A 16852-nucleotide genomic window follows, 5' to 3' on the forward strand; every position below is an offset into this window, starting at 1 on the left:
GGAGCAAACGTGTGAATCAAAGAACCTAACAAAAAGTATCGGTGAAGCGAGCCAGACGACGCACTCGGTCCAAGAAGACCGGCATGGGCTACAACGAGGGCCCACAAAAACAATAGTGATGTGCATGGGCCACGCGGCCGGAGTGCCGTGAGAACAAGCGTACGAATATCATAAAAATAAAGAAAACAGTGAAATAATAACAGTGACAATCCCTCCCCCCCCCCAAGGATCAAACCTGCGCTAGCCGGGAGCCCGTGAGACATAGCAAAGGCTTGGGGGGATTAGCGTACACTAATAGGGAAAAGCAGGTATCCAACGCGGCATAGCACCCACGGTTAGTGAGGCGATTATTACCCATTAGAGAAGGGGCAACAAGGGAACAACCCCCAATAAGCCACACCACATTCAACACCCGAACCTCACCCAACCCAACCAAAACATGCTAGAAAGATGTCAGAGTTCGGCACCCGAAGTCCGCATGGAGTAGTGGAAGTCCAGAGTTCGAAGGGTATGTCAAGGTGCCGCTCTCGGAGGCGGGTCACGGGAAGTCTCGGTGAAGGTAAGGAGACAGCCGACGAGGTGGCTCCGAAGACAATCTGCGCTCGCGGGAGGGAGGTCGGGTCCAGGAGAGAGTGAAGTAGTGCGTAGAGACAATAAAAATGTAGATCAAACGGTGTCAGTTGTTGTGTGATTCCTGGTGGTGGAGATCATCCCGGCCGCGTGGCCTCTTCTTGCGTTGCGGTCTTGGAGACCATGCCTTAGCTGGGTTTGGACAGGCTCGATGGAGGATGAAAGGAGTAATCCCCTGAAGATATTTCGCAGCTGGGGAGTCCCAGAGCCTCGGTAAAGTGAGGCACATCCTCCGGCTGCCTGATGATGTGTGTGAGGGCCCCTCTCCGAACTATAAGAGCGAATGGAAACCCCCATTGGTAGGGGATATGTGCCTCACGTAAAGCCCGAGTGACTGGCTGAAGGACGCGCCAATTCTGCAGGGTAACTGGTGAGAGATCTTGAAACACTGAGATGCTGTGGGAATCCCAGGTAAAAGTAGGCCGATTACGGAAAGCCCGCACAATGTCCTCCTTAAGTGGATAGTCCTGGATACAGCATATCACATCTCTCGGTGGTTGAGATCCAGACGGTTTTTGACGTAGGGCTCTATGAACCCTATCGAAGCGAATTGGAGTTTCTGCGTCCCTATTCAGGACCATATTAAAGATGGATTTGAGCGTAGTAGGTAAGTCTTCGCGCGGGATCGATTCCGGGAGGCCCCGGATCCTGAGATTGTTACGTCTGCTCCTGTTATCAAGGTCCTCAAGTTTCCTCCATAATTGTTGTATGACGACCGATTGCTCACGTAATTGCGATGTTAAGGAGTCAACCATTTCGAAAACTCGAGGCTGTTCCTCTTCTAGTACCGCCACGCGTTTGCCCACGTGGCGTATGTCTGCCTGGATACATACACAATATCCGCAATATCCTTATTAGTAGGCAACGACTGGATCCTTTCACGCCAGGAATCGTCCTTTGGGACGGGAGAAGTCCGTCTGGTGTCTAAGGTGGCCTCGTTGGCAACATCACTCTCTATACTTGCTGCGGAAGATGGCGGCCTAGTGAAGGACGAGAATCCTGGTCGGCTGGGAGTTGGAAGAATGTGCGCATCGAGGTAAGTGACCTCTTTTCTTTTGACCCCGCAGGTTTTGGGGTGCCCGTAGCCTTGCCGTGTTTGCCCATGGCGGTCTTGTACGCTTGACTGAAGCGGAGTTTGGCCCGGGTGCGTCGGAGATCAGGACCTAAGCGTCCATGTTGGTTGCCGGTCGGCCACGCCCCTCTCCCATCACTTTTTAACCAAGAAACATGTACCATTTGCAAGCATTTGATTAATTAAAGCAACATTTCACTGCGGCCCCTATTCTCGTCCTACCCGACCCTAAGAAACCATTTTTTGTGGAAGTAGATGCCTCAAATTCTGTTCCAACGACGAGGTGATGGAGAGACGCTTCATCCTGTATCTTTCTTCTCCAGACGATTCTCCCCAGCAGAGATTAATTACAATGTGGGGGGTAGAGAACTATTTGCCATAAAAATGGCACTAGAGGAATGGTGTCATCCTCTCGAAGGGACTAATCATCCGGTTACTGTTTTTACTGATCACAAGAACTTGGAATATTTGCAAGGGGCTCATCCTCTATTTCCTAGACAAGCCAGATGGGCTCTGTTTTCACTCGATTTACATTACATATTACATACAGACCAGGTTCACGTAATGGAAAGGCCGATGCCTTAACCCGATTACATGGACCACATGCAGACTCTAAGACAGATACCATTCTCCAGTCTGGTCATTTCTTGATAACCCATAATTCACTGAGAAAAACTCTGCAGACACACTCTCAAGTGTATTCCTATCTATCCCAATATCCTTTTCTTACCAAAAAACATGGCCTTCTGTACAAAGATGCTCTTCTTTTTGTCCCTCCTGCTGTTCGTACCAAAGTACTACATACGGTATATGATCACCCATTGGCTGGCCATGGAGGAATAAAGAAGACTAGAACTCACACAATGATCATTTTGGTGGCCCAACATGAAAAAAGACATTGAACAATACATACGATCATGCAATGTATGTGGGTGATCCAAAGGCACCAACACAACACCCGCTGGGTTATTGCAACCGTTGCCAATGCCTTCAAGTCCCTGGGCCGAGATAACTGTGGACTTTATCATAGAACTCCCACCCTTACAAGGTTATACCACCATTGTGGTGGTTGTGGATCGCCAAACCAAGTTGGCACACCTCGTTCCCACAGCAGGATTAACCACTGCTGCTGAGACTGCGGATCTTTTCATCAAAGAGATCTTCCATCTTCATGGTATCCCACAGACTATTCTCTCTGACCGTGGTGTTCACTTTACCTCTCGCTTCTGGTCTGCCTTTTGTCTTGGTTTGGGCATACAAAGACTCCTGTCATCCGCATATCATCCTCAAACCAATGGACAGAGCAAATTAACCAAACTCTAGAGCAATATCTCCATTGCTATGTCACCCCCGTCTTCCCGCAGTCCTTCCCGCGCCGCCAACCACGCGACGCCATCACGGCCGCCCGTTACCGCGAGGCTCGCCCCCGCTCCATCACGGCCACACGCGCCATCTGCTGTCCGCCGCACTGTAGTCCAGGGTAGACAACGTCAGCCTACACACAACCCCATGGTGGGGATAGTAGGGGGGAGTGTCCTGGCATCCACAGACCCCATCCCATTGGTGGGGATGGGGAAACTGGAGAGTCGGGATGATAATCCCATATGGGGATTGCATATCCTCACAGGTGAAGGTTGAGTCAGTGGGAACCTTACCTGTGGGATATAAAAACCCTGCACACCCTCCAGTCTGGGCTTAGTTATTGATCTCTCTAAGGCCTCTTGTCCTGCTCTGACCCAGTAATTTATTCTGCCCTTTCTTCGTGTTGTTTTTTGGACTTTGTTTACCTCTCCTGTTCTGACCTGGCTCGTCTCTCATTATTGTTCCTCCGCTGCCTGCCCTGACCCGGATTTACCTCTCGGACCTTGTCTTTGACTCCTTCCTTCCATCTGGAGCCACCCTGCTCTACGCGCCCAACCTATCCATCAAGCATTCTGACACCTACATAGTTCCATTGGCATGTCACCCTTCAAGGCAAACTATGGTTATCATCCATCCTTTATTCTACAACTTCCTGCTATAACCCAGGTACCCCAAGTCACGGACCGACTTCTCAACCAAGGTTTTGCTTTATTGCAGGAGACTCTGAAAAAAGCACAACAAGCCTACGAGGATCAAGCAGACAAACAATGTAAACCTTCTCTCATGTACCAAATCGGGGAAAAGGTATGGCTATCCTCAGCTCATGTTAAATTGTCCTGCCCGACCAAGAGATTGGGTCCCAAGTTCCTGGGTCCCTTCACAATCACTAAAATCATCAGTCCTGTTGCGGTCTCCTTACAGTTGCCTACTACATGGTGTGTTTATCCTACATTCCATGTCTCATTGCTAAAAAATGGATACCCAACACTACACAGAGAAGACGTCCTGCTCCCCCTCTTCCCATAGTGGTGAACAATTCAGAGGAGTTCGAGATCCAAGAAATCCTGGATTCTCGCATACGTCTAGGATGACTGGAGTATTTGATTCACTGGAAAGGGGATGGACCAGAAGAACAATTTTGGGAACCAGCTGCCAATATCCATGCTCCAGCTCCCTTTAGAGCATTCCATCGAGCACACCCTGAAGGCCCAGCACCAAGACATGCCCCTCTCACCCTTACCTGCTCTCCCCAGCTATCCTCCGTCACTGCATGCCGTCCAAAAGCTTAGCAATTGCGGAGTAGGCTGAAGCCGCGGTCTGTAGTAGCGGCGTCTTCCCGCGATCGCGGTAGCGCGGTAGGCCAAAGCCGAGGCCTAAAGTTCCAGCAAAACCCAGGGAGGACTTCCAGGTGTTGCGTAACCAATCCAGTAAGTAGCTTGTTCCGCACAGGGGAGGAGTAGACACCTGCAGCACTGTAAAAACCCCTCCAACTGTGAACACTTTGCTCCAGTGTTCCAGAACTTTGGTTCTAGAATCTAGAATGTAGAATCTTGTCCCTGACATCCTTGGACAGATCGTTGGTCTTGGTCATGGTGGAGAGTTTGGAATCTGATTGATTGATTCTGTGAACAGGTGTCTTTTATACAGGTAACAAGATGAGATTAGGGGCACTCCCATTAAGAGAGTGCTCCTAATCTCAGCTCATTACCTGTATAAAAGACACTTGGGAGCAAGACTTCTTGATAATGGATAGGGGATCAAATACTTATTTCACTGAGTAAAATGCAAATCAATTTATAAATTATATGTGCCATTCTGGATTGTTTGTTGTTATTCTGCCTCTCACTGTTCAAATAAACCTACCATTAAAATTATAGACTGATCATGTCTTTGTCAGTGGGCAAACGTACAAAATCAGCAGGGGATCAAAAAATTTTTTCCTTTACTGTATATATATATATATTTTTTTTTCTCATTGCCTTTTGGTTATAATACCATAATATATATTTACGATAGCAAATGGTATTTTAACCCCTTCGTGACAATTGCCGGTCCGGGCACGTCACTGAAAATCGTGACGATTATGACAATTGACGTGCCAGGACCGGCACGTCTTTAAACGGGTGAAAAAATCGATCCGTGATCGATTTTTTCACTCAAACGGTGTTGCTCTAATGCCTCAACATCGAGGCATTGAGCAACACCAAAAAAAACATTCCCGCCCCCCCCCGATCGCTCCTAGGAGCAAAAAAAAAACATGTTTGAAAGACTGCACGTCTTTCAAACATGGCGGCGCCCGCCGCCGAAAAACGGGTTTAGGAAGCGATCGCGAGTCGCTTCCTTTGCTTAGCTGGTGTTGCTAAGATGCCTCAGTATCGAGGCATCTTTGCAACACCTGTTTAGCAAAGGAAGCGACTCGCGATCGCTTCCTAAATGCTCAACTTACCTTCCCGGTGCCGGTGTCTTCGAAACACACGCGGTGTTTCAAGATGGCGGCGCCCATCAAGCCGGGGGGCGGAGCCTGCTGACATCATCGGGGGGGTGTTGCTGGATGTCATGGACATCCAGTGAATAACACCCCTAGTGGTCAGATCACTCATAAGAGTGATCATGATTTGATAAATCAAAGGCAATGTTTTCTAAACATTGCCTTTGATCAGTATTGGATCTGCCCCCCTCCTTCACTTGCTTCTAGTGAGGGAGAGAGACAGATCGGTGTGTTCTGGTATTTCAGGTATTCCCTAATAAAAATATATATATATTGATCCAAAGGCTCTTATAAGAGCCACCCATATAATATTAACCCCTTCATTGCCATTGATCACTGCATAAACAGTGATCTTGCATAGTGGCAATTGTTTTTGGGTTTGTTTTTTTTTTACATGTTTTTTTACATGTTTTTTTACTTTTTTTTACTTTTTTTTAGGTTTTTTTTTATTTTTTATTATAGCCATTAACCCTTTCCTTCCCCACTATTTTTGCTGCAATTCTTACCATGCAGCGGTATACGGCTGAGGAGGCGTATGCCTTTTTGGCCACAGATTCTGAGGCCACTGATACAGCGTCAGATTTTGACGTTGGTCAGTTCACAGATACATCTAGTGATGTATCTGTGGCTGTTAGGACGCCTACCACACGTAGTCGTGGCAGTGCACCAGAGGCATGGGTAGCGCCTAATAGGTACAAGCCAGCTATCCCTCCTTTTTCTGGAATTCCTGGCATCAATATTGATGTTACAGGATTCACTCCACTGCAGTTTGTGCAGGTTTTTTTGGGAGACGATGTCTTGGGAGACATTGTCACACAAACAAACATTTATGCCCAGCAGCACCGTGCTGCTAGCCCTAATTCTTTTTGGGCAAAACAGCCATGGACTCCCATTGACGTGCCAGAATTTCTTAAATTCTGGGCACTCACAATGTTAATGGGCATTATAAAAAAGCCCTCCATCCGCTCCTACTGGAGCACCAGCCCCATCTTTAGTACCCCCATTTTTGCCCAAACTATAACTAGGCAAAGGTATGAAATGATTCTTCGTTTCATGCATTTTAGCGACAACAGCCTGTGCCCCCCTAAGGAGGACCCCCAGTTTGATAGGCTGTACAAAATCCGCCCCCTGATTACCCATCTCGCTGCCAGGTTTCCAGAGGTTTATACACCTGGAAGGGATATCTGCGTGGATGAATCCCTAATGAAATATAAAGGAAGGTTGGGATTCAAGCAGTATATTCCTTCCAAGCGCTCCAGGTATGGAGTGAAGGTGTATAAGCTCTGCGAGAGCGAGACGGGATATACTCATGCCTTCCGGGTATACGAGGGTAAGGATAGCTACCTTGACCCTCCAGGTTGCCCAGATCATCTGGGCACCAGTGCCAAGATTGTTTGGGACCTAATATTCCCCCTTATGAACAAAGGCTACCACTTGTATGTAGATAACTTCTATACAAGCGTCCCTTTGTTCAAGCTGCTGTATTGTTTCGATACGGTAGCTTGCGGTTCTATAAAAAAGAACCGCTTGGGTTTCCCACAACGCCTGGTACGAACCCGGCTAGGAAAGGGGGAGACCTCAGCTCTACGCCAAGAGGAGCTTTTGGCATTGAAGTTTAAGGACAGAAAAGAGGTGTGCATGCTGAGCACCATCCACGATGAGAGAACCGTGGAGGTTTCTGTCCGTGGCAGAGCTGGGGTCACTACAAAGCCAGTGTGCATCAGGGCCTATAACAAGCACATGGGTGGAGTTGATCTGTCAGATCAACTCCTACAGCCCTACCTCATTATGAGGAAGACAAAGGCCTGGTACAAGAAGGTTGCAATTTATCTAATGCAAATTGCAACCTATAACGCTTTTTTGCTGCACAAAAAAGCAGACACTGGGCTGAAGCTGTCTTTTTTGCAGTTTCAGCTCGAAGTAATTTCAGGTATCTTGTACCGTGATGCACCTGGTCCCCAAGTAGTGATGGGAACCAACAGAATTGGGGCTACCCATTTTATTTTTAAAATCCCCCCTACAGCAAAGAAGCAGAATCCCCAAAAGAGATGCAGGGTATGCTACAGCAGGGGGCAAAGAAAGGACACCACATTTTACTGTCCAGATTGCCCTGGAAAACCTGCACTCTGTGTCGGTGACTGCTTCAAGCTGTATCACACAGTTTCCCATTTTTAATTATTTTTTTGTTCCTGCTCCATTTTTGTATTTTTTTTTAATTTTTTGTTACATTTACTGTTTTTTAGCTTTTATTTGCTCCACCATTTTTAAGCGTTTTTATTTGCACTGTCAAGTGACCCCTGTGTCCATTCCGTGGCATGAGGGACCACTTAAGGTGCTAGATCAAATCCCTTCTTGGAGATAGGCCAGGCTTTCTTGTAACCTGTCCCTACTGATAGTTGGGTACAAGCATTTTTCTTTACCCAGATGTAAAATTCCTACTGAATTTGAATTGCTCATGTTCCAAATGTGGCCCTTTTGCCCCCAAACAATCTGACAAACCCATGCATGTGGGGTATCAATGTACTCAGGAGATGTTGCTGGACACATATCTGGGTGTTGTGTGACAGCAACATATACCAGGAGCTGTAATTTCACACCTGAAGTACAAAGTATGTGAAAAAAACACCAAAAACAATTACTATCCCAAACTTTGACAAGGGTTGGTGGTAGGATTAGTGCATGGAAAGGGTTAAACTATCAGCATCTAAAATACCCTGGGGTGTCTAGTTTTCAAAAATATATGGTTTGGTGGGGTAAATTTAATTTGCTGGCTTCAAAGATGCCCCAAATACCACATAGAGACAGAATTACCAGATTCAGAGAAAAATGGTTTTGAATTAGCAAAACGCTACTTGTACTTATTGCCCCATAACGTGTAGAAGAAAGCAAAAAAACATAAAAACATTGGGTATTTCTAAACTCGGGACAAATAGTAGAATCTATTTAGCAGGTTTTTTCAGTAGTTTTTTATGATGAATAAAAGATTTTTCAAATAAAAGTGAGAAAATGTGTTTTTTTTTCAATTTTTCGTCATATTTTATTATTTTTATTATAGGAAATTACATCATATGAAAAAAATTTTGGTGTCTGAAGAAAGCCCTTCTTGTCCTGAAAAAAACAATATATAACTTGTGTGGGTTTAGTAAATGGGTTAAGAGAAAATTACAGCTAAACACAAACACCGCAGAAACGATAAAACAGCCATTGTCACGAAGGGTACAAAAAGTAAAATCAGCCTTTGTCACGAAGGGGTTAAAATCCCCACTAACTAAAATATATATTCTAAGTCCCTTTAATACCACATTTGCTCGATTATAAGACGACGCCCCAAAATCTGAATATTTATTTCGAAAAAAAAAAACCTGAATATAAGACGACCCTATAGGAAAAAAGTTTTACCAGTAAATGTTCATTCATGTAAACTATGTAAACTATTTTTTTAATAAAAGCTATGATTGAGAAAAATATTTTGTTTTTATTTCCTTTTATTTTGCAACCTTCCCCCCAGTTATGCCTTATACCCCCTATATGCCACTGTGCCCCATGATATTCCTTTTAACCCTCTATATCCCACTGTGCCCCATGATATGCCTTTTGACCCCCTATGTGCCTCCAGAAATCATTATACCCCTATATGCCACTCTGGCATTTAGGGGGTTAAAAGGCATATTATGGGGCAGAGTGGCATATAGGGAGGTATAAGGCATTTCAGGAGGCAGAGTGGCGTATAGAGGGTTAAAAGGCATTTCTGGAGGCAGAGTGGCATTAAAGGGGTTAAAAGGCATTTCATAGAGCACTCTGCCTACAAAAATGCCTTATGCCCCCCATTTAACCCCCCCCCCAAACTTACCAGTGCTTCTGACTCTCGTTGTGTTGTCCGGGCAGCAGGTAGACGTCTACACGATTCACATAGGCAACTTCCGCTGCAGCCGGAAGGAGGTGCGGTGTAACATTCACCTTTTGCTGTATGGACTTGGTTAAACTTTGTGCCATTCATTTCGTGTTTCCAGCCACTAGTGGCCGCCCTTGCCATTCAGAACCACTCAGACTAATTATCAGGTCCAGCTGCAGTTGCTTACCTGATCAAGTCAGCCTTTATAAACCTGCCCAGCCCTGCCTTGATCTGGGCCTTGACATTGAAGTTTGAGGACTTCCTGCTTTGGTTCCTGCTTTGGTTCCTGCTTTGGTTCCTGCTTTGGTTCCTGCTTTGGTTCCTGCTTTGGTTCCTGCTTTGGTTCCTGCTTTGGTTCCTGATCTGCTCCTGCTTTGTCTCTTGCCGTGTTCCTGAGTTGCGGCCAGTGCCCCACTAAGTGGACTCCCAAGTCGAGTGCCCTGTAAGTGGGCAACCTGCCGTGTGCCCTGCAAGTGGGCAACCTGCCGTGTTCCTGAGTTGCGGCCAGCGCCCACTAAGTGGACTCCCAAGTCGAGTGCCCTGCAAGTGGGCAACCTGCCGTGTGCCCTGCAAGTGGGCAACCTGCCGTGTGCCCTGCAAGTGGGCAACCTGCCGTGTGCCCTGCAAGTGGGCAACCTGCCGTGTGCCCTGCAAGTGGGCAACCTGCCGTGTGCCCTGCAAGTGGGCAACCTGCCGTGTTCCTGAGTTGCGACCAGCACCCCACTAAGTGGACTCCCAAGTTGAGTGCCCTGCAAGTGGGCAACCTGGCGTGTGCCCTGGAAGAGGGCTTCTAGTCATGTGCCCTGGAAGAGGGCTTCTAGTCGTGTGCCCTGCAAGAGGGCTTCCTGCCGAGTGTGCCCCATCCCGTGGGCTTCCTGCCGAGTGTGCCCCATCCCGTGGGCTTCCTGCCGAGTGTGCCCCATCCCGTGGGCTTCCTGCCGAGTGTGCCCCATCCCGTGGGCTTCCTGCCGAGTGTGCCCCATCCCGTGGGCTTCCTGCCGAGTGTGCCCCATCCCGTGGGCTTCCTGCCGAGTGTGCCCCATCCCGAGGGCTTCCTGCCGTGTGTGCCCCAACCCGAGGGCTTTCTGCCAAGTGACTTTCTTTGTGTATATATATATATATATTGTACCATCATATGCAATACAACTCTTAATCCGCATCTTCTGTCCTTGAGTTATTTCCTACGCCTGTCTGTACCAACCCCAACCATCATGCATCGTGGGGTACAGACAGAGCCCCTCGTATCCCCTGCACTGGGCTCCTTATCTACTTGTGTCCTCGGTTCGTGACATGCGGTTAGCAGCGGGGGTTGTCTGCGTCCATTGCGCATACACCCTCCGACTGTCAGAGAGAATTCCCCGCACAGGTGCGGGGAACTCTGATCTCTGACAGCCGGGGAAGGTCTGCGCGATGGACGCAGACAACCCCCGCTGCTAACCGCACCTCCTTCCGGCTGCAGTGGAAGTTGTCTACGCGAATCGTGTAGACGTCTACATGCTGCCCCGGCTACAAACCAGGGACTCAGACGTTGTGGGAGCATAAGACAGGAGGATCCAGGTCCCCTGCAGCGCTGCGGGGGATCTGGATCTTAGTCTCATAGTTAGACCTATTTGAGGTCTGATTATAAGACAACCCCGATTATAAGACGAGGGGTATTTTTCAGAGCATTTACATCTGGAAAAAACCTTGTCTTATAATCGAGCATATACGGTAATATAGCAATGAAGTAAAGCAAGAACAACCTTCTGTTAATTTTCACTTTTTAATAATCATACATTACATGAGTTATGATGCTGTTAATATCATTATTTGGATTATAGAAATAAAGACTTTTTTTCTACATCTGGTTAGCTCAGACTGAGGGACAATTGAACATAAATTAAAAAATATAAATAACAACAACAAAAGTGTTGTTAGATTCCATTATGATTTTATCTCTAATGTGTCACTTCATCTTCAATCAAATATACGATGGGATCATATCTACATGAATGTAAAACAAATATAGAGATATTGTGGTGTAAAGCTTTTGCAGTCTTCACTAAAGTCTCTTTTTTTTATCCAATGTGTAGAAAACCTTTTTTGAAGATTTCTGCAAACAAACGAGTAGAGAAGAAAAACATTCACAGTTTAATTGCTGCAGATGAACAGGCTACTATCACGTCTATTCCCACAAGGGTAAGGTTTTGCAACAGATCCTAAAGATTCCCCATTGAAAAGGTAAACTCCATTGTATTACATGACTATTTAACTACTATATGTATGTATGTCAATACTTTTCACTGAGGGAAAAAAACGAGTATCTTGCTTTTCAAATAACTGAAACCTACAGATGATATTGGCTTCTTTTTCATTAAAAAAAAACAAACACTGTTGAGTTCATTGAGGAGAATAACATGCTGGGAATGACCCTGTGCTGGCCAGGTAAATGGCTGAAGAGTAAGTCATGCTTTGCTCTGGTATTTCTAAAGCAGGGCTTGCCAAATCCCAGGCGCCAGGTCGCCATGATGGCTGAGAATTTTCTCCTGGCACCTAGGTCAGGGGTGTCCAACGTGCGGCCATGCTCACGGCAACCGACACGGGAACCGGCAACAGACTTGCTCCAAAAGGGTGGAGCTTCCCCTGCAGGAGCCAGCACCAATAGAGAGACAGGGTGAGGCACTATCTTGCCATCTACCACCTCTCTCATTCTCCCAGCCACTCCCCCGAGTCTTGACACGATCTTGATAGGAGTGAGTTGTGATGTGTGGTGGCTGGGTGTGATAGGAGTGAGTTGTGATGTGTAGTGGCTGGGTGTGATAGGAGTGAGTTGTGATGTGTGGTGGCCGGGTGTGATAGGAGTGGGTTGGGATGTGTGGTGGCTGGGTGTATTGTCTATTAGATGTGCTGGCTGGGGTTCGTAGGAGTGGTGTGTGATTGGAATGAGGTATGATTAGAGTGAGGTGTGATAGGTGTGCTGGAAGTGAGGTTCGGCAGGTCAATGTACAAAAGAGAGCTTTACTAGGGCTGCAACTAACAATTATTTTCATAATCGATTAGTTGGCTGATTTTTTTCGATTAATCAGATAACAAAATGAATTTTTTTGTTTATTTAACCCCTTCGAGACAAAGGCTGATTTTACTTTTTGTACCCTTTGTGACAATGGCCTTTTTAACATTTCTGCGCTGCTTGTGTTTAGCTGTAATTTTCTTCTTTCTCGTTTACTGAACCCACACACATTAGATATTGTTTTTTTCAGGACAAGAAGGGCTTTCTTTAGATGACATTGTTTTGATTGTATCATATTATTTACTATTAAAAAAATTATAAAATATGGTGAAAAATTTAGAAAAAAATGACTGTTTCTAACTTTTAGTTGAAAAATCTTTTACTCATCTATAAAAGGTAATGAAAAAACCTGCTAAATAGATTCTACTATTTGTCCTGAGTTTAGAAATACCCAATGTTTTTATGTTTTTTTGCTTTTTTCTACCCATTATGGGGCAATAAGTACAGGTAGCGTTTTGCTATTTCAAAGCCATTTTTTCCAAATCTGGTAATTCTTCCCCCCATGTGCCATTTCGGGTATCTTTGAACCCGGCCAATGCAATTTACCCCATCAAGTCATATATTTTTGAAAACTAGACAGCCCAGGGTATTCCAAATGCTAGTATTTTAACTCTTTCCATGCACCATATCTACCACCAGTCTTTGTCAAACTTTATGGTAGTCATTTTTTTGCATTTGTTTTGTCATACACATTTTACTTCAGGTATGAATTAAAATGTTCTAGTTTATGTCACTATCACAAAACACCCCAATATGTGTTCAGCAACATCTCCTGAGCGCAGCGATACCCCACATGAATGATTTTGCCTGGCTGTTTGGGGGCAAAAGGGCCACATTTGGGGCATGCGCATTTTTCAATGTTGAACTTTGGCATTTGGGGATCCACTGCCCATGCCCTATTTGGTACATCTTTGAGCCGGGCCATTTCAGTGTGCCCAATAAACCCATATATTTTTGAAAACTAGACACCCCAGGGTATTTCAAATGCTAGTATTTTAACTCTTTCCATGCACCATATCTACCACCAGTCTTTGTCAAACTTTGTGGTAGTCATTTTTTTGCATTTGGTTTTCCACACACATTTTAATTCAGGTATGAATTAAAATGTTCTCGTATATGTCACTATCACAAAACACCCCAATATGTGTTCAGCAACATCTCCTGAGTACAGCGATACCCCACATGAATGATTTTGCCTGGCTGTTTTGGGGCAAAAGGGCCACATTTGGGGCATGCGCTTTTTTCAATGTTGAACTTTGGCATTTGGGATCCACTGCCCATGCCCTATTTGGTACATCTTTGAGCCAGGCCATTTCAGTGTGCCCAACAAAACCATATATTTTTCAAAACTAGACACCACAGGGTATTTTAAATGCTGGTATTTTAACTCTTTGCATGCACATATTTTACCACCAGCATTTTTTCAAAGTTTGCAGTAATATTTTTGTGTGTGTATTTTTCCCACACACACCTACTTTATGTATGAATTTACAGCTCCTGGTATATGCCGCTGTCACACGACACCCCATAATGTGTTCAGCAACATCTCCTGAGTGCAGTGATACTCCACATGCATGGGTGTGTCATTTTTTGGGGGAACTAAAAGGCCACATTTGGTACGTGTGCATTTTTCTAATTGGAAATTAGATGTGTGGCCATCCTTCCCCCCGTGTTAATTGGGACGTTGTTGAACCTGGCCCATTCAATTTACCCCATCAAATCATACATTTTTTAAAAGTAGACACCCCACGGGCATTTAATATGCCAGTATTTTAACTCTTTCCATGCGAGAATTGTTTTAAGCTAATATGCTAATTTTAGGACTTGCTCACAAAAATATATTTTTTATATATATATATTTTTTTTTTTAATTTTTTTTTAAAAAAAATTTAACATTTTTTTTCAACTTGGAGGTTCCCCTGATAGTGACATCAGTGGGAAATGATTTTTACATTTTACTGTTTTTTTACTATTTTTTTCTAATTATTATTAATTTTATTTTATTTTTTAATTTATTTTTACTAATCACACTGTGATTAGAAAGCTGGGCTCCATTGACTTGCATGGTGAATGCAGTACCTGTATTCAACCTGCAAGTGGAGCCAAAGTTCTCTAGATGGTCTGGACCATCTAGCGAACTTTTAAAATTTGTGGTTCCTGTTACAGGACGGCGGCCATCTTCCTTGATGGCGAAGATTGCCGGCAGCTGCGGCTGTGACCGCTCTCCGGAGCGGTCACAGCCCATCAAAAGGTTAGTGTTTGGTGTCGCTGGATGCCTCCTGATCGAGGCATTCCAGCGACACCATTTAAGTTTAGGAGGCGATCGTCGATCGCCTCCTAAACGCTTTTAAAACGGGCGTCCGCCGCCATACAAAGTATGGCGGATGTTGACGCCCCGTGGAGGGGCCAGAGATGGCCCCTTCGTGCCGATCGCGGCGTTGCTGAATGCCTCGAGGTCGAGGCATTCAGCAACGCTTTTTGGGTGCAGAAAGCGATAGTAGATCGCTTTCTGCACCCGTTTAAAGACGTGCCGGTCCTGGCACGTCAATTGTCGTAAAGCACATGCTTTTCCGTGCCGTGCCAGGACCGGCAATTGTCATTAAGGGGTTAAAATAATTTAATGAATAAATTGGGTGAAAAACAAAGAGCAGAATAAAATAAATTTCTTGTTTTTATGCACATCTGAGCCCAAGCTTGCCACACTGCCTCCCAGATATGCCTTATACCTCCTATAATTGCCACTCTGCCCCCCCAGATATGCCTTATACCAGGGCTCGACAAATCCCAGGCACCAGGTCGCAACGTGAGGCCTGCCGGACTTCAATGTGCGGCCCGCGTGAGCACGGTGTGTGCAAGCCGACCGCCTAAGAAAATTAAAGCGGCCGGCGTGCACACACGGTGGTCATACCACCTCACCTCGTGGCCACACCACGTGAACGTTGGTCTGCAGACCCGTGCTGCTGAGTGGCAGTGCCTCAGTGAGGCTTTTCGTCCCGCCCCTTTCAACACGTGACGCTCAAGAGGGCGGGGCTCACAGAGGAGTTCCTCGTGACGAGGAGAGGATCGTCACATTGGAAGGGAGCGGGGGGAAAAGAAAAGCGAAAATGTAAGTATTTAAAAAAAAAAAATAAAATAGGGGTTCAAGGAAAGTTGACCTATATTTAAGGGACATCATTAATTTTTGTCTTGAAAATAAAACTTTGTTAGTTTAAAAAAATAAATTCCTGGCTCCTAACTTTTTTAGCTAGCAAAACAAATTTGTCAAGCCCTGTTCTAAAGTACTAATAAGGTTTGCAGCATTACTGGAAGACTCTTGTTTCCATGTATTGGATTGCATGCTTATTGCAGTCTGTTTTGTATGTACTACAATACAATTCATAAATATGTGCGCATGTCTGGACATATCCGTCCGTCACATATGAACATTGTTACTACTACTGGGTTCTCTGTCAATCCCACTTTACTCTAGATCCAAATTCCCTTCTAAGATACCAAAGTAACTAATAATTACTATAATAATTATCTGAAGGATGTGATACTTTTGTGGGTTTTTCAACAGGCACCCCAAATAGCACATTTTATTTTAACTTTATATCCCAAAGATATAAGAATAACATGACTGTAACTACATATTGAAGTTCCCCCTTGTTTTATTCAGAAATGCAACAAAATTCTCTGACATTTTTAGATGCTTTTGGCTTTATAAAGAAGGGTTACAGACCATGTCACTATTACACCACAGGTTATGAATTCAGTATAAAGTTACAGGAAGATCACCTTTCCTGGTGGTAATATATCCATCAGTGCCACAGCTTAAAGTGTGCAGGTCAAGTGGCTAAAGTCATGAACCTTCTAACCAGCACAGAGCTCCAGGTCATGAAGTAATGTCATTCCACTGCATGTGTCATTAAGTAGACAAGTGCTGACAATAGCAAAATAATTCACACTTCAAAAAAGAGTATATATTGTTTTTACATTTGATTTTTTTGTTTTTCATTTAATATTATTAAAACTAACACATAATATGCAATTCTCTTACTTACCCAGAACAGCAAAGTAAAACTTGGTTTGATTCTTCTTTCAACTCATTGTACACTTTCCTGAATTGCACTCAAGATAATTTTTCTCAAATTTGTAAGTTGACAACAACATGAGAATGATCACATTGGGTCCATTTTATTTTGCTTTAAAATCCTCTGTTAAAAGACTTAAAGTACTATGGTGTATGATGAGGCCTATGAACATTACACACATAAAGAGCAGTTGCAAAACCTGAATAAGATATGTGAATGCACCTAGGTTAGAATATATGCATTTTATTTTATTTTGTAATATAAAATAGAACTCCATTATATATAT

At 44.7% G+C, this 16852-nt stretch overlaps 1 non-coding gene across 1 annotated transcript; it reads left to right on the plus strand.

Moving 5' to 3' along the window:
• Positions 1-7830: 7830 nt before the first annotated feature.
• On the plus strand, positions 7831-7960 carry LOC149286948 (small nucleolar RNA SNORA35). Its single transcript, XR_016277554.1, has one exon. It is a non-coding gene; the product is annotated as a small nucleolar RNA SNORA35 (small nucleolar RNA).
• The last annotated feature ends 8892 nt before the right edge of the window (positions 7961-16852 follow it).

This window comes from Sceloporus occidentalis, unplaced genomic scaffold, assembly GCF_023333645.1.
Source record: "Sceloporus occidentalis isolate IW3139 unplaced genomic scaffold, rSceOcc1.0.p SCAF_65, whole genome shotgun sequence".
NCBI classification, from domain to species: Eukaryota; Metazoa; Chordata; class Lepidosauria; order Squamata; family Phrynosomatidae; genus Sceloporus; species Sceloporus occidentalis.